This window comes from Oryctolagus cuniculus, chromosome 17, assembly GCF_964237555.1.
Source record: "Oryctolagus cuniculus chromosome 17, mOryCun1.1, whole genome shotgun sequence".
Lineage (NCBI taxonomy): Eukaryota > Metazoa > Chordata > Mammalia > Lagomorpha > Leporidae > Oryctolagus > Oryctolagus cuniculus.
Window position 1 is genome coordinate 53,777,591 of NC_091448.1, and position 16,303 is coordinate 53,793,893.

Genomic DNA, 16,303 nt, shown 5'->3' on the forward strand with positions numbered 1-16,303 from the left:
CTCGAAAACACTCCCTTTCCTGCACATATGGAGCAATCTCGGGGAAGAATGTGCCTCGGTGAACCCTGACCAGCCAATCAAAACCAGAAGGCTCCGGCTTCGCTGCATCGTGCGTGGTGAAAAGCGAAGTTTGTGAGCTGGGGAAATTTATACCCTGAGAGCAGTCGTATCACAGGTGTGCAGGGTCACCTGGAGAGACTGAACTTTCAGAGAGGCAAGTTCAAACGTTTCTCTGGGCAGCCCACCTGTCATCGTGGAGTATGAGAAAGCGAGCTGCCCGGCGTGGTATCTGATTGCGGTGACAACAACAATAGCTGCCATTTAGGGGGGACTTTCCAGGGCGGGGCTCGGCACCCACACCATCCTATTTGCTCTAATCCTCACGACCCATACGCTAAGGTGTTATCATCCCTGCTTGACAGATGAGGGACGGGGCATGCACGGCTAGAAAATGCGAGGGCAGGGCGCTCTGATTCCTAAAGCCTTGCTCTTCCCCAGCGCCCTCTTTGGTGTTCTTGTCTTCCCCTGACGTTCACAGAGAAGGCCAAGAACCGGAAGAATTAGCTGGAAGAAAGCAGTAAAACACGAACAGGTCCTGGCTGTGCGGGATTGGTCTTGAGAAACACTGGGTACCCGTTTCCCAAGAGTGGACTGAATCCATCACCTTGGGACACAGGTGCTACAGGCTGAGCATCTTTAATCCAATAATTCAAACTGTGAAGGGCTCCAGAATCCACAACGTCATAAGCACTCACAAGACCCAAGTGGAAAATTTCACACTGGAGCTTGTGTGATTGGTCGCAGTCAAAATAACAGGTTAGTCAGTGTTAAACCTACTGTGGGGCCCGTGCTGTGGTGTACCAGGTAAAGCCACCACCTACAGTGCCAGCATCCCATATGAGCACCGGTTCGAGACCCAGCTGCTCCACTTCCGATCCAGCTCTCTGCTGTGGCCTGGGAAAGCAGTGGAAGATGACCCAAGTCCTTGGGCCCCTGCCCCCATGTGGGAGACCCGGAAGAAGCTCCGGGCTTTGGATTGACCCAGCTCCAGCTTTTGTGGCCATCTGGGGAGTGAACCAGTGGATAGAAGACCTCCTTCTCTCCATGTCTCTGTAACTCTGTCTCTCAATAAATAAATAAATCTTTTAAAAAATTGTGTAAAATTACCTTCAGGCTAAGCATATAAAGCATATCAGAAATGTAAATCAGTTTCATGCTTGGACTTGGGGCTCATCCCCAAAGATGCCTTATTTATATACTTTATATTGTATATATGCAAATATGTATGCAAATATTCAGAAATGATTTTTAAAAACAAAAAAAATCCAAAACACTCTGGATCCAAACATTTCTGATAAATGATACTCAATCTATACTCATAAACTGAAAGATATTTTTGGCTCCTGAGAAGCCCTGATGTCTCAAGACAGGACACAGAAATAACACCGAGGAGACATCCGCTAGCCTTTCACGATCTAGGTACAACAGCAAACACTCGGGAGGTGCGTTACAGCTCCTCGCCACTTCCACCCTCAGAGCTATGGTGATATGGAAGCCCCAGGCTGGTCCCCGCACGTCCTCCACCCAAACTCCCCTCGGCTGATCTCGGCCTGCAGGGCTGACAGACACAGCACTGCGGTCCCATGGCTCTGTGAGAACCACAGGGGTCTCTGTGCAACAAAGCCTCCCCGGCTACTCCAAAGCGGGAGGCATCGTGGGACCCACGACAGGGAACGCCCGCTGGGTGCTTGCTACCTGCCAGGCCCGCCCCCCCCCCCCGCCCCGATTCATTCAATCCTCACCACAAACTAGCATTTCTGACACTTCATAGGTGAGATAACTGAGGGGCCTAGAAGTTAAGAGATTTGCCAGAATCCCAGATGCCCGCTCCAAATCACTAAGGTTACACCGTGGGCCTCAGGGGTGGAAACAACCCACCCACCTCCCAGTTTGAGGCCCTGCCTCGGTGAAATCGTGCCACCCTCAGCAGGGTCAGAGACCAGAGTGAACATACAGCCACTCCTCCCCGACTCCCGGCGGCAATCAGCTGCGAAGACCGTCCCGGTGCCCTGGAGGAGTGGGACCTGTGCTTGGACAAGGCAGGAGGGACAGAGCTTCCTAGAGAAAAGGACAACACCATGGAGGTGACCCTGAGGTGCAGGGGCTGCCCCCTCTGGAGAAGGGGGGAGAGCCTGCAGTGCTTAGGTCGCACCCCCAGGCAGCTCAGGGCATGCGCAGATGAACTCGCTTACGACGCACCCCCCCCCCCCCCCCCCCGGGCGGCTCAGGGCATGCGCAGATGAACTCGCTTAGGACACACCCCCGGGAAGCTCAGGGCATGCGCAGATGAACTCGGAGACTCAGGATGCAGAGCCCAGGGTTGCAGTCACCGTGCCCCGCTGTTTCAACAAACGTGAATTCAGAATGCGACTTGAGGCCGTGGCAGGCTCAGACACTTCTTGAGAAGTTACCACGTTGTCTCAAAAGGCAGTGACGGCACACGAGCCGCCCCCTAAGGATGCAGGTAAGGAGGTGCAAGCGGCAAGCGGCAAGCGGCAAGGAGGAGCTGAGGCCCCAGCCCCTCCCTGCGGCCCTGCCTGCACCACCCAAACCTCACCCCCGTCTGTGCTGCAGAAAACTGTGGCTTCGACCAGCGCAGACCAAAAGTAACCCACCAGGCTGCCAGCTGCGTCCCCGTGAGGACCTTTAGCCAACTGTAGGGTGATCATAATAAAGTCGCCATGCATGGCTGGCGCTCCGAAACGAGCAAGGCGATGGGCGGGCCCCCACACCCCGCCCCTTATGAACTTGCGATCAAACCCCAAACCAGACACCCGCTCAGCAGTGGCCCTGAACTTTGTTGAGTAAGCAAGCCTACGCTTAGGCTCTGCGTGCGAATAAACCTTCCTCCTCGGCTCACCTCCACCTCCACCTGGTCGGGAAAGTCTTCCCCGAGATGGACACGAGGACCCGGGTCCAGCCAGATCCAGCCAGACCCTGACACTAACGGACATCACAGTACTCCCATGGGAACTGGTTCCTTGTGTATCAGTCCCTACATCAAAATCTACCCATTTCATCTTTCCCCCCTTTTTTTTTCATTTTCGATTCTCTTTATATACAGAAGATCAGTTTAGCATACATTAAGTAAAGATTTCAACAGTTTGCTCCCACACAGAAACATAAAGTGAAAAATAATAGATGATTTTTTAAATGATGATGAAATCAGATCAGACCTATTGTCATGTTTAATCCCAGTGAGAGTCAAGTTGGGAATTGATAATTTCTTCTTCTTTTTTTTTCATCTTTCCCTTTATAAGTAAATTAATTGACAGCACGAATTACCAACGAAGGGTAAAACTTTTAAAAGAATAAAGCCAAAAAACGGCTCAGTTTCTTTTTTTAAAGCCAAAGGGAAAAAAAATAAAAAGGGGTGGGTGTTGGGGGCCACAGCTAAGGTGCTATTTGGGACACCCACACCCTCTTGTCACAGGGCCTGGGTTCTCCGTTCTGCCTCCTGCTCGTGTGCACCCGGGGAGGCAGCAGGTAATGGCTCACATAGCTGGGGCCCTGCGACCCAAGTGAGGGACCTGGATTCAGGTCCTGGTTCCTGGCTTCAGCCTGGCCCAGTCCCGGCTGTTGTGGCCATTTGGGAGTCAATCAGTAAACAGAAGATCTGTGTCTGTCTGCCTTGCAATGAAAAATCCATTAAATTAAAGCACAAGGGGCACAATGTTGAAAGTGTGAATATTTCTACTAGGTTTGGACTTTTAAATTCTTACTTCATGGCCGGCGCCGCGGCTCACTAGGCTAATCCTCCGCCTGTGGTGCTGGCACCCCAGGTTCTAGTCCCGGTCAGGGCACCGGATTCTGTCCCGGTTGCCCCTCTTCCAGGCCAGCTCTCTGCTGTGGCCAGGGAGTGCAGTGGAGGATGGCCCAAGTGCTTGGGCCCTGCACCCACATGGGAGACCAGGAGAAGCACCTGGCTCCTGGCTTCAGATCAGCGCGGTGCGCTGGCTGCGGCAGCCATTGGAGGGTGAACCAACGGCAAAGGAAGACCTTTCTCTCTGTCCCTCTCTCTCACTGTCCACTCTGCCTGTCAAAAAAAAAAAATCTTATTTCATAAGCACCAGGAGAGAGTCCTTATATCTGGCTATAACTGAGTAATGGTTCTAACTGTTCTAACACAGAAGCTGCCAAAATGATGCACATTCAATTCTAGAAGGCAGAGGGGGGAAAAATGTCTTCCCATACTTTCAGCATAAACAAAGCTGTGGTTGGAAATAGGGTAGAAGCAATATACTGGTTTAATTTCAAGGCTTTGTAAACATCTTATAAAAACACTAGGTACAGAGCAGTAACTTCCAGAGACTTGTCTCCTACTGAACTCGTCCCCTGTTTGATCCAGCCCATTTCTTACTCTAAACCGAACAATTTCCAAATGCGTGAAACCGGCAGATCCCTCTTTGGGGACGGCCTTTTTGCCCCAGCAAAAGTGCTGACAGATGACCCCCAACCGTCAGCTTCTTCGGGGTTCTCTCAAGGGCACAGAGTGGCCTCGCCTAAGGTTGTGCCCTTTCTGGGGCATCTCACATCCAGGGATTGATCAGCGGTCCAGCCACAGGAGTCCAACGTGGGACAACTCTGACAGGCCACTTTGGCTCCCAAGGGCCGAGGCTCAGCTTCTGCTGCCTGGCCTCCGCGCTCCCGCAGGTGCTGGTCCTGTAGGTACCACCTAATAAACTTGCCGCTCACCTGACTCCCTTCCGAGTCTGCTTCCTAGAGAATCCAGCCTGTGCCTCAGTGCCTCTGTGTGCACCTTCAGGGTGCGAGACTGACCAACAAGCTTGCATCATTAATTCAGTGTTTTCCCTCTGTAACCTGGAGTGTAGGAGCTAGGCAGGTGGGGTGGGGCTGGGGGGAAACAGGAACACGGTACTCAGAGGTGGCCAGACACCCCCCCCACCCCCAGACAAGGAGAGCCGCAGGAGACCAGTCCGAGTCAGATTTCTGCACTTTCAGTGCAGGGATGCGGGAAGGTGTGTGCTGCTTGAGGGAGAAGCGCCCTCCCACTCTCCCTTTTCTACCTCCTGGACACTGCCCAAGCCTGGCTACAAGAGCCCTAGCCTGCTGCTTCTCAGGGATTCAGCTTCTTTGGGGGACCTACAGTTTCCTGCTGTCTCCTGTACTTCTCACAAGCAAATAAAGCTTTTTTTTTTTCCCCCTCTGAGCAGCTCCTGCTTGAGGCTGGTTAATTGGTGACACCCAAGCAAATGGAACCCCTGTGTCTACTGACACACCCAATATAGACTACAAGCCAACAGGCCTTCAAAGTCAGCTCAGGAGCAGGCTGGGTGGCTCAGCACGGGCTGGGTCTGTGTTACTCCAAGCAGACACTCCCAGCGAGGCAAGCCTGGACCCCCGGAATGGCCTTCACTCTCCCTCGAGCAGGGCGGGCACCGTCCTGACCCACTTCAACGTATCAGAAACTTCTAGGTCGTCAGACACTCCCATTCAAATCTCAGCCCGAGCCCATATCTGTCTCTCCCTCGCACACATCCCTGGAGACCCTCCGCGTCTCTTCCTGTCCCTTTGCAGGACTCACTGAGGCCTCACCCCATCACAGAGGTGGTTCCCGGGGAGAACGGATGTAAGATGAAACAGAGACGGGAACACCTCGCTCACTTACATCCCAAACCGCGACTTTGAGGCCGAACTCTCCCATGCCCACCTGCCCGTAATTCCCAGACACAGCGTCTCACTTCCACCTAGATACTCTGCCCATTTCTGGCATGTGAAAGCACTGTTTTCCAGAACAAAGCAAACAACGTGGCTGCTCTTAGGCTGCTTTGGTAAAAGCCACCTCCAGAGAAGGCCACGCGGAGAGTGAGTTCAGCAGTACAAATCCCACGTGAGGCAGAACTGAGTCTGAAGCAGAAGTGGGGTCACTCCTAGCCACGGGACCTCCAATTTCCCACCCAAATGACCTCAAGGGTTACAAAGGCACTGGGTGGGGTGGGGGGAGAGGCTCCTTAAGCTCGCTTGTTCTTAGATACACAACACTTACCACTGAACCATACTCGAAGGTTGGATACACACACACACATACACACATACACTAAACAACTAGTTGTTCATTCTTTAGTACGCAATAAACTTTTTTTTTTTTTTTTTGACAGGCAGAGTGGACAGTGAGAGAGAGAGACAGAGAGAAAGGTCTTCCTTTGCCGTTGGTTCACCCTCCAATGGCCGCCACAGCCGGCGTGCTTTGGCCAGCGCACTGCGCTGATCTGATGGCAGGAGCCAGGTACTTCTCCTGGTCTCCCATGGGGTGCAGGGCCCAAGGACTTGGGCCATCCTCCACTGCACTCCCGGGCCACAGCAGAGAGCTGGCCTGGAAGAGGGGCAACCGGGACAGAATCCGGCACCCCGACCGGGACTAGAACCCAGTGTGCTGGCGCCACAAGGTGGAGGATTAGCCTAGTGAGCCGCAGCGCTGGCCCTGCAATAAACATTTTTAAAAGCTGCCTTGATAGTTATCACACTAACCACACTGGGTAACGGGGCTACTATAACTTTGATGTCAATCCAGTTCCAAACTGCTATTTGAAAAACAATGATGACAATAAAAAGTCTTTTCAAAAGGTGTATTCGTTTATTGGAAAGGCAGTGACAAAGAAAGATGGAGAGACAGAGAGAGATCGGCCATCCACTGGTTCACTCCTCTAAATGGCCACAAAAGGCCAGGACCAGACCAGGCTTGTGGGGAGCAACTCGGACTAGACTAAGTTACTGGAATTAAGACTTATTCTATGCATCTGCTCTCCCACAATATGGCGCTGAGAAGGGAGTAAACAACTTCTACGCAGCTGCCTCTCGCCAACTTGAGTGATGACCTGCAGGAGCTGATCCTGCTCCTGATTTGAGGAGAGCAGCGTACTTGGCGTGTGGGTAGCAGAGTTGGGATTGGTGGAAGAGGACTATAAAGGAGGAGAGAGACAACATGCACCAGGAACATCTAAAGGGAACATCCGGATAACATCTGAGCAGCCCCCGAGAAAGCCAGCCGGCGGTGTGCCACTCCCCCGCGGAAGTGGGGAAAGTGGCAGGGGGAGCCGCCCTTCCACGGAGGTGGAAGGTTGGGCAGCCAACCCGGGAAGAACCAGCAGCAAACCCAGGAAGGGCCGAGCAGATGAAAGAACAATGCAGGGTCCTGTGTCGTTCCTCCACGAAGAGGGGGAGCGACACAGGCTGAAGCCAGGAGGAGCCAGGGACTCTCCCGTGGGCTCCCACACGGGTGGCAGGGGCCCAAGTACTTGGGCCATCATCTGCTGCTTTCCCCAAATGTGTTCATGGGAAACGGGATCAGAAACGAAGTGGCCAGGACTCCAACGTGGAAGGCCAGCATCACAAGCGGAGGTTTAACCCGCTTCACGACGATGCTGGCCCCCAAATAAAAGTCTTTTTTGCAGTATGTTTTCTCCAAGATTTTGCTCTTTTGGCAGGGACTGTCCAGATGGAAGTAAAACGTCACGTCCCTCCCGGAGGCAGACTGTCAAGACCATGTTACCTTCCGGTCAAGCTCCTTCAAGGATGCTAAATCAACAGCAACTCCTACGTGGCGACTTCAGTTCCTTTCCTGCGCTGTCTTTCCCTGCTCAAGCACTTGGTTCTAATCAGACCACTTCCTTCCTGCCGCTGTGCTGCTTCTTATCGAAGACCTTCAAGCCTTTTCACCACCCCATATGCTAAACAACTTCCACCTTTAGAAGCGCATTCTCTGGGAGTCCCAAGGAAGAGCCAAGCTCACTCGAGGCCTTCAGCGATGGAAACGGCCTTCCCACATCCCAGATCAGATTGCGAAGAGCAAAATCGCGTCTTCAGCGGCCTTCCCTGTCCTTTCTCTTCGGAAGAGCACACTCCTCTTTTTCTCAGGGGCCATTCTCATGCCTGCAGGGATCTTCCAAACACAGAGAAAGGCAATGTGAGCAGTCATAGTAGGTGCAGGCCTCCAGGAAGAAAAGAACTAGCATAGCAGACCTAACCGTTTCACTTTAGAAAGGGCTGCCGACTGGGGCCAGCACTGTGGTGCAATGGGTTAGACGGCCAGCACCCCATGTGGTCGCTGGTTCGAGTCCTGGCTGCTCCACTTCTGAGAGAAGCCGGAACTGGGATTCAAGCCCATCCAGCTTCCAGCTGGCCCCAGAGCCACAGTCCCCATCCTCCAGTCACCTCTGTAAGAAGAGAAGAAACAGCAAGGGACAGCATCACCTTGTTCAACCTGGGCTGGGAACACGCATGTGGGGGGTAACAAATTCTTCACTGATTTATGCAGGGCTGAATTGTGGGTGACAAATGCATGGTTCTAAAAAAAGATTCTTATATGAAAGGCAGAGTTACAAAGCAGGAAAGGGAGAGGGGGGAGAGGGAGAGAGAATGTTCCATCAGCTGGTTCACTCCTCAAATGTCACAATGGCTGGTGCTGGTCCAGCCAAAGGCAGCTCCATCCTTGTCTCCTAAGTGGGTGGTAGGTGCCCACAACTTGGGCCATCTTCCTCTGCTTTCCCAGGTGCATTAGCAGGGAGCTTGGTCAGAAGTGGAGCAGCCAGGACTCGAACCAGTGCCAGCGTTGCAAGCGGAGGCTTAACATGCCTTACCACAACGCTGGCTCCACACATTTCAGCGAGTGGGTGACTGTATCCTGAATCTTGTGAGTCCTCCCCCACCCCTGCAAATCAGTAAACCTGGGGGTGGGCCTGGGAACCCCTAACCGAGCCTCCGGGGAGAGCCCTGGGTCTCTGCTTCTGCAAAGGCACCGAGGAGGAAGTACGGGGCCCGAGTGGCAGGATGTGGAGCTTCCAGTGTGACTGGCTCTTGGCTTCTGGGTCACTCTGGCTGTTCCTTGAGATTTTCTTTGGCCTCTCTTGCTGGCTTACTTTTCTGAAGCATATTCTCCGACTCAGCTGCTACAGTTGGACGAGCCCGTGGCAGCCTCCCTCTTCAAGAGGTCAAATAGGAACTCTGGTGAAGCCCAGGGGAAGGGAAGCCTGATGAGTCACCTGGGCCAGCTGTCCAGGCTTGAGGGTCAACACTCCCGCCCCTGCCAAGTCTGTTACACAGCTTTTCCTTTGGAAAACCCTTGCCCTTTCTTGTCCTCAGACTGGCTGCAAGGCTACGGTCAAGACCAAAACACAAGGGTCTAGATGAAAGCCATCGGGGAGTCACCAGAGCCCAGAAGGGGCCAAGGCAGTCCTTGGCACTCACTGTCACCCCGCTCATCACGGGGCGGACGCTGGCAGCAAAGCCGTTCGGCTAACACTGCACACGTGCTGCAGGATCTGCCTGGCGTGGCTAGCGGATTCAGACTCTGGCTCCCCTGTTGTGGTGTACTAAAGATATTTGAAGTTGGTCTTTACTCCCGATTCCTGGCAGGAGTTTCGAAAGCTTCTGGAGTTTCCCAAGTGACAGGTGCGTCTTTTGTCATTCACAGTGAGTCCTTTTGGATTTATGTGAAACAGGTAAGCCATGATGGGCCCTCAGATAGTATTAAGGAAAAGGATTTCCACACAAGTGATTGGAGGGGGGCCTGGCTCCAGTCTCAGCTCCCCTGCTTCTGAGCCAGCTGCCTACTGATGTGAGCCTGGGAGGTAGGTGATGTCTCCAGCGCTTCAGTGCCCGCCACCCATGTGGGAGACCTGGATGGAGTTCCAGGCTCCTGACTTCAGCCTGGCCCGGTCCTGGCTATTGTGGGCATTTTGTGAATGAACCAGGAATGGAAGATTTCTGTCTCTACCTTTCAGATAAAATGAAATTAAAAAATTTTTTAAGATTCATTTATTTGAAAGGCAGAGTTAGAGAGAAGAGGAGATCTTCCATTCACTGGTTCACTTCCCAAATGGTTGCAATGGCTGGGGCTGTGCCAGGCCCAAGCCAGGAGCCCAGAGTTTCTTCTGGGTCTCCCACATGGGTGCAGGGGCCCAAGCGCTTGGGCCGTCTTCTGCTGCTTTCCCATGTGCATTAACAGGGAGCTGGATCAGAAGTGGAGCAGCAATGGACTCAAACTGGCACCCATATGATATGCTGGTACACCACAATGCCTCCCCTGCACCCCCCTCCCCAATTTTAAGATTAAAGTTAACAAACATCTTTAAAAAAAAAATACACACACACACACACTGGAGGATGGGAAGTTTTAGGCTAGCCTAACCCTCCAGGGAGGAAGGGAGGGAGGCTGGAGACCAAGGTCCAGCAAGCAGTCAATGACTTGACCTGTCTTCATACCCATGTAATGAAGTCTCAGTGGAAAACTCCAAACTTCAGAGTGCTCACACACAGAGATGTGCCTTGGGGGGTTGGGGGGACAGGGAGGTAGCAGACATGGAGAGGACTTGGAAGCTCTGCACCAGCACCCCAGCCCCCAAACCCTGGACCTCTTCCATCTAACTGCTCTCAAGTTATTCCTCTATGCACATACCCCTTGCATCTGGCTATTCCCAAGTTGCACCCTCTCTAATAAAACTGTCATTGTAAGCATAAGGCTTTCCTGAATTCTGTGAGTCACTCTAGTGAATTATCAAGTCAAATTCTGAAGGGGGGGGGGGGATGGTGGTCATGGGAACTCTTGAATGCACAGCCATCTGATAGAAGTGCCTGGTGACACCAGGACTTAAGGCTAGTATCTAAAGCAGGGAGAGCCTTGTAGGACTGAGCCCTTAAACTTGCAGAATCTGCCGCTGACCCTGGGTAGTGTCTGAATTGAAGTGCTGGATGGCCACTTGGTATCAGACGATTGTTGGAATGACGCACTCACTGTGCCACTCTTACTCATCCTCGCTCTCTTTCATCAGCTCCCACCACCCTGAACTAGCCTCTTCCTATGGATGAGAAACGAGTGAGCTGATAAAGAACGGCTCTTACAGCTTCCAAGTATTTAACATTGTACATGCCTGGAAAAGGAGCACCTTCCTCTACAATCTCTCCTTGTGTTGTCTTATCTGTAGGGAAATTCGCCCCTGAACACATCAGATGAGAACCTGGCGGTTATCGCTGAGACCACAGACACCCAAGAAAACAACCTGTGTGGGGAAAAAAAAAAAAACAAAAACGTACTTTACTGAAGCCCCCAAACCCAGGCGGCTTCAGTGGAATGGTTTCTGTGGGTACTGTGAGGTCGCAAAAACAGGCAAAGGCGGACGTGGCGTGGAGCTCCGGACAGTGAACACTCGCGACTGCCCCTTCCTTCCCGAGAGCATGGGGACTGAGCAGCGAAGGCCCTTTCCAACGGAACAAGTCCCTAGTGGCACTGAAACCCGAAGGAGTGCTCTCGGGGAATGAGTCATTTTGGACGCTCGCTCCCTTAGAGGAGAGAGCTGGGACCGTATTGACAAATAAGCCGAAACGCTGGAGAAGAAAATGCAACTTGAAATATGCAAGGCTACACACAGGAGCTCCTCCTTCCAGACAGGGCCTGGAGAGGCGCCGCGGCACTACAGAGAAGTGGCTGTTCGGCAGGAGTTGGCATCCGAGTGGAGGGTTGTCTACACAGCCGCTGAGTCGGTCCGTCTGCAGCCTGCCTCTGCTCCCAGCTGCAGTCCCCCAGCGTAGCTCTCCGGGGGATGGGAGGTTTGCCTCGCGGAGTGGCCGCGGTGCTAGCGTGCAGGCCAGGGAGCAAGTCAAGGAAGAGCCCGTAGGACAGACTCAGACGTGAAAGGAAATGAAGCAGATGAATGGGGTGAAAGTTACCCTTATCACATATGGGGAGGGGCCTGAATCTGCGCCCTCTTCTCCTCTACCACACGTGGAGGGGCTGCCCACCTACTGGTATATCCTTGCCCACTCACAGAGCTCCCACTTGAGAAAGGCGGCTTGGGAGTCTTCAAAAAACTTCATGAGAAATGCATATTATGGAAAAAAAAAAACAACCATGCATCCATTTCAAAAATTTTACACCAAAATAAAGTGATCTTTTAATTCCATTTTCCCATGAGCTTTCTGAAACACTCTCATGAACCTAGCTACTCAGACAGCAAGAAATCCCAAGCCAGCCACCTCTACTTATCAACACGCACCATCATGCATAAAGAGGAGGAGGCAATGAGCAACCAGCCAAGGTCTAAGGAAAGACCCTTAGCTTGCGTATTAGTCTGCCAAGGCATCACAGAACTGGAGGCTTAACCCACAGAGCTAATTTCCCCACGGTGCTGGAGGCTGGAAGCGCAGGATCAAGCTGTCAGCAGGGCTGGCTCCTTCTGGGTCCTCTCCTTGGCTAACCTCTTCCCCCTCCACCCTGTGTCTTCAAATGGTCTTCCCTCTAAATGCGTCTGAAGGCCAATCTCTTTTAATAAGGATTATGGCCTACCTAAAGACTTCATTTTAACTTAATACTTTAAAAAAAAAGTTACTTTTATTTGCAAAGTTGAGAGATAGAGACAGAGAGATCTCCCACTGGCTAGTTCACTCCCCCACCAAATGCCTGCAACAGTCAAGGGTGGGTCAGGCCACAGTCAGGAGCCAGGAACTCCATCCAGGTTTCCTACATGGGTAGCAGGCACTCAAGTATTTAAGCCATCACTTGCTGCCTCCCTGGGTCTGCATTGGCAGGAAACTGGATTGGAAGCAACCATGAACCCAGGCATTCCGAGATGCAGGTGTCCCACGCGGCGTCTGAACCATTGTGCCAAATGCCTGTCCCATCACTTAGTTACTTGTTTAAAGACTCTACCCTTCATATACAATCATTCTGAAGTAGTGGGAACTACAGCTTTAACAGATGAATTGTAGGGGTACATAATTCAGCCCACTGCAGCATGAGAGAAAGATGAACAAAACCAGCTTACCTACAGGAAACAGAAGTAATGCAAAGATCAGAGGAAAACACTTAAAGTTCTTTTTCTTTCTTAAAGAGTTATTTACCTGAAAGTCAATTACAGAGAGATGGAGGGAGAAATACAGACAGAGGTCTTCCATCCACTGTTTTATTCCCTAAGTAGCCACAACGGCCAGTGTGGAGCCAGCCTGAAACCAGGAGCTACATCCAGGTCTCCCACGTGGGTGGCAGGGGCCCAAAGATTTAGGCCATCTTCCACCCATGTTCCCAGGCCACCAGCAGGGAGCTGGATAGGAAGGAGAGTAGCTGGGACATGAATGAGCACTCATGTGGGATGCCAGTGTCTCAGGCAGTGGCTTTACCCGCTACACCATAATGCCAGCCAAAATTTAAAGTTGTAAGTAACACCATTCAAGGGCTTTTAAAGATATCACAGGGGCCGGCACTGTGGCCCAGCAGGTTAAGCTGCCTCCTGCGACTCCAGTATCCCTTTATCAGATGTCGGTTTGAGTCTCAGTGGCTTCGCTTTTGATTCAGATCCCTGCTAATGTGCCTAGAAATGCAGTGGAAGATGGTCCAAGTGCTTGGGCCCCTGCTATGTGGGAGACCTGGAGTTCCAGGCTCCTGGCTTTGGGCTGGCCCAGCCTTGCCACTGTAGTCATTTGGGGAGTGAACCAACGGATGGAAGATCTTTTTATCCCTCTGTTGCTTTGCCTTTCAAATAAATAAGATTTAAAAAAAAAAAATTGCAACCTTAAAAACCTGTAGGAAAAAAAAAAGGCAATCATGAGTATGAAGGCTTCTTGGTGTTTAAAACTGTGGTTCCCAAAATTATAAGTCGATTACAAGAGCTGAAGAACAGAGGAGAGCCAAGAATTACCACGAAATCGGGAGAACACATGGGTGAGTCTGGGTAAAATGCTCACGACAAAAAAAGGTGGGAGCTTTAGTTTAAAACAACACGGAAGATGAGGGGTGTGAAGCAAAGTTCAAGAATTCTAATCTTGATTTATTCAGAGTTATTTATTTGCTTTAGACTTTGTCAGAGGAAAAAAAAAATGTAAACTTAGGTACGCATGCTAAAAAATGCTGCGGCCAAGGTGGGTGGCCTGACTGTGTATCCCTTTCTTGGGTGGAGAAGGGGGAAATTCATTTTCCCATAAAACTGCCACTTCCCAGCTCCTAGTTTGATCTGGAGAGCCCACTGTCGGCGGCTCCCAGGGCGTAGGAAGTCTGACCTCAGCCCCCATCTCTGCAGGGGCGTGAAAGCCCCGGCCGCGACGGCACCTCTGTGGGGGCCAGGGGGCTTCAGCCCACTCACTGCATAAGCAAGCGCCTTCACTCTGGCACCTGGAGAAGCCTGTCTGTGGCTCTCCAGCTCAGCTAAGAATCATAAAGCAGTTTTTTTTAATCATTCAAAGAAGTCTTATTTTAATAATGAGTTTTTTGTTTTTTTAAAGAAAAACATGAAGAAACCACAAATTGGGGAGATTGGGTCTGTGCAGGAAAATGCTGCTTGCAGCACTGTGTGTCAGGGGGAAAAGTTATCTTTATATGCACGATTTGCATTCAGAGGATTAAAGTCAACAGGATGAAAGCAGCAAGTTGCTTGCTCGGCTCTCACGGGGGGAGGGGGGGGGAACTTCTGCCTGTGGGACTTCTGGTTCACGTCGATGTCTCTATGGAGAGATAGAGGATCTTATTCTATCATCTTGCTCCAACTCTTTCCATAAAACTATTTTTGAAATGTCCTACATGTCCATGGTATGAAATGAAATTTGTGGGAGGCCACGGATTTAGACCAGAATCCTGTACTGGCTCCAGCAGATCAAACCAACATGGAGTCACTCACGCCAAACGAAACTCGCAAACTCAGCAGGACGCTCGTGTGACACACGCCTGAGTTTCAGTAACAGAAGCTGAGCTTTAGCCAAGCCCAGGCAGCCAACTGGTTCAAATATGGCAAATCAACTAAGCTCTATACCTCATCCCGTTTTTCTACCCACGAATACTAAACTGGGCCACATTTTAGCCCTGAAGTCCTGTGCACCTGTTCTGGTTTAGAGGGCTACCCAATTCTAGAATCCTAAGTACAAGCCGGTTAAGATCTTGAATTTGATGCAATTTTGTTTCTGGACACGTGTTTGGAAAAAAAAGGTGAGCAGGTTCATCTCTTGGCTCTCAGCCTACCTCTTTAACCCAAAGTCTGTATTTTAAACAGAAGAGATTTCACAAATAAGATCAGTGTAAGCAAATAATGAAGGATAGAATTAAAAGCGAGAGAATGATCCTGCGGGGGAAGCAGGACACACAGCAGACTCATAGAATGGCAAACGCCCCAACACAGCACTCCGGCCTCAGAATCAACCCTTGGGGCATTCGGATCTGGCTAAAAGGCCCATGGGAGTCTCACAGGCATGGAAAGCCATGACACGGTGGCAAAAAACAAACTAAATGAAAGATCCTGGTGAACAAGACCCCAGCAGAAGGAACAGGCCATCAAGGAGAGAGGCGCCTTTCTCTGAAGGGAGAAAGGAACCTCCACTGTGATACAGCCTTGACTAAACAAGTTCAGAGTCGGTGAACTCAAGGGGCTTCCATAGCCTAGACAGCTCATAGCAAGAGTCTCGGGTGATTGCTGATGTCATAAATAAGAGTGCCAACTGTTAAATCAACAACGGGAGTCACTGGGTACATGCTCCCCACGTAGGATCTCTGTCCTCAATGTGTTCTACTATGCAACTTAAAAACAACACTACTAGTCGATTGTGTGAGTGCAGCCTGTTGAAATCCTTGCTTAGTATATACTAAGTTGATCTTCAGTATATGAAGGTAATTGAAAATGAAATTCGATGAAGGGCGGGATGGGAGAGGGAGTGGGAGAGGGAGGTTGGGGGGGGAAGCCACAACAATACAAAAGTTGCACTTTGTAAATTCACATTTATTAAATAAAAAAATAACTATATAACAAAAAAAAGAAAAAGAAAAAAAGAACTTAATACTTTACCCTTTTAGTATTTTTTATGTTCTACTTAAAACTATTTGTTGAACTCTGTAATTAATACACAATTACTCTTAGGTGTTTAATTAATGCTACAACTAGTACTCAAATAGTATTTTACACTTTGTGTTTCTGTGTGGGTGCAAACTGTTGAAATCTTTACTTAATATCTTTACTTAATTGATCTTCTGTATATAAAGATAATTGAAAATTAATCTTGATGTGAATGGAAGGGGAGAAGGAGTGGGAGAGGGGAGTGTTGTGGGTGGGAGGGAAGTTATGGGGGGGAAGCCATTGTAATCCATAAGCTGTACTTTGGAAATTTATGTTCATTAAATAAAATTAAAAAAAAGAATGGAAAACACCTTTGGTGCACTTACAGTGTGTGTGTATGTGAGTGCATGTGTATGTATGTGTGTATGTGTGTGGGGGGTGTGCACACGTGTGTGGTGGGTATGTGTGTATATGTGGGGGTG

At 50.6% G+C, this 16,303-nt stretch overlaps 1 protein-coding gene and 1 long non-coding RNA gene across 2 annotated transcripts in view; one reads left to right on the forward strand and one right to left on the reverse strand.

Annotated features, from left to right (window-relative positions):
• STX8 (syntaxin 8) overlaps positions 1 to 16,303 on the reverse strand; it is a 303,428-nt gene that overhangs the window by 192,918 nt on the left and 94,207 nt on the right. The gene's annotated exons all lie outside the window — the stretch shown is intronic.
• On the forward strand, positions 2,334 to 10,536 carry LOC127484432 (uncharacterized). The gene is made up of 2 exons (XR_007911398.2): positions 2,334 to 2,524; positions 7,506 to 10,536. It is a non-coding gene; the product is annotated as an uncharacterized lncRNA (long non-coding RNA).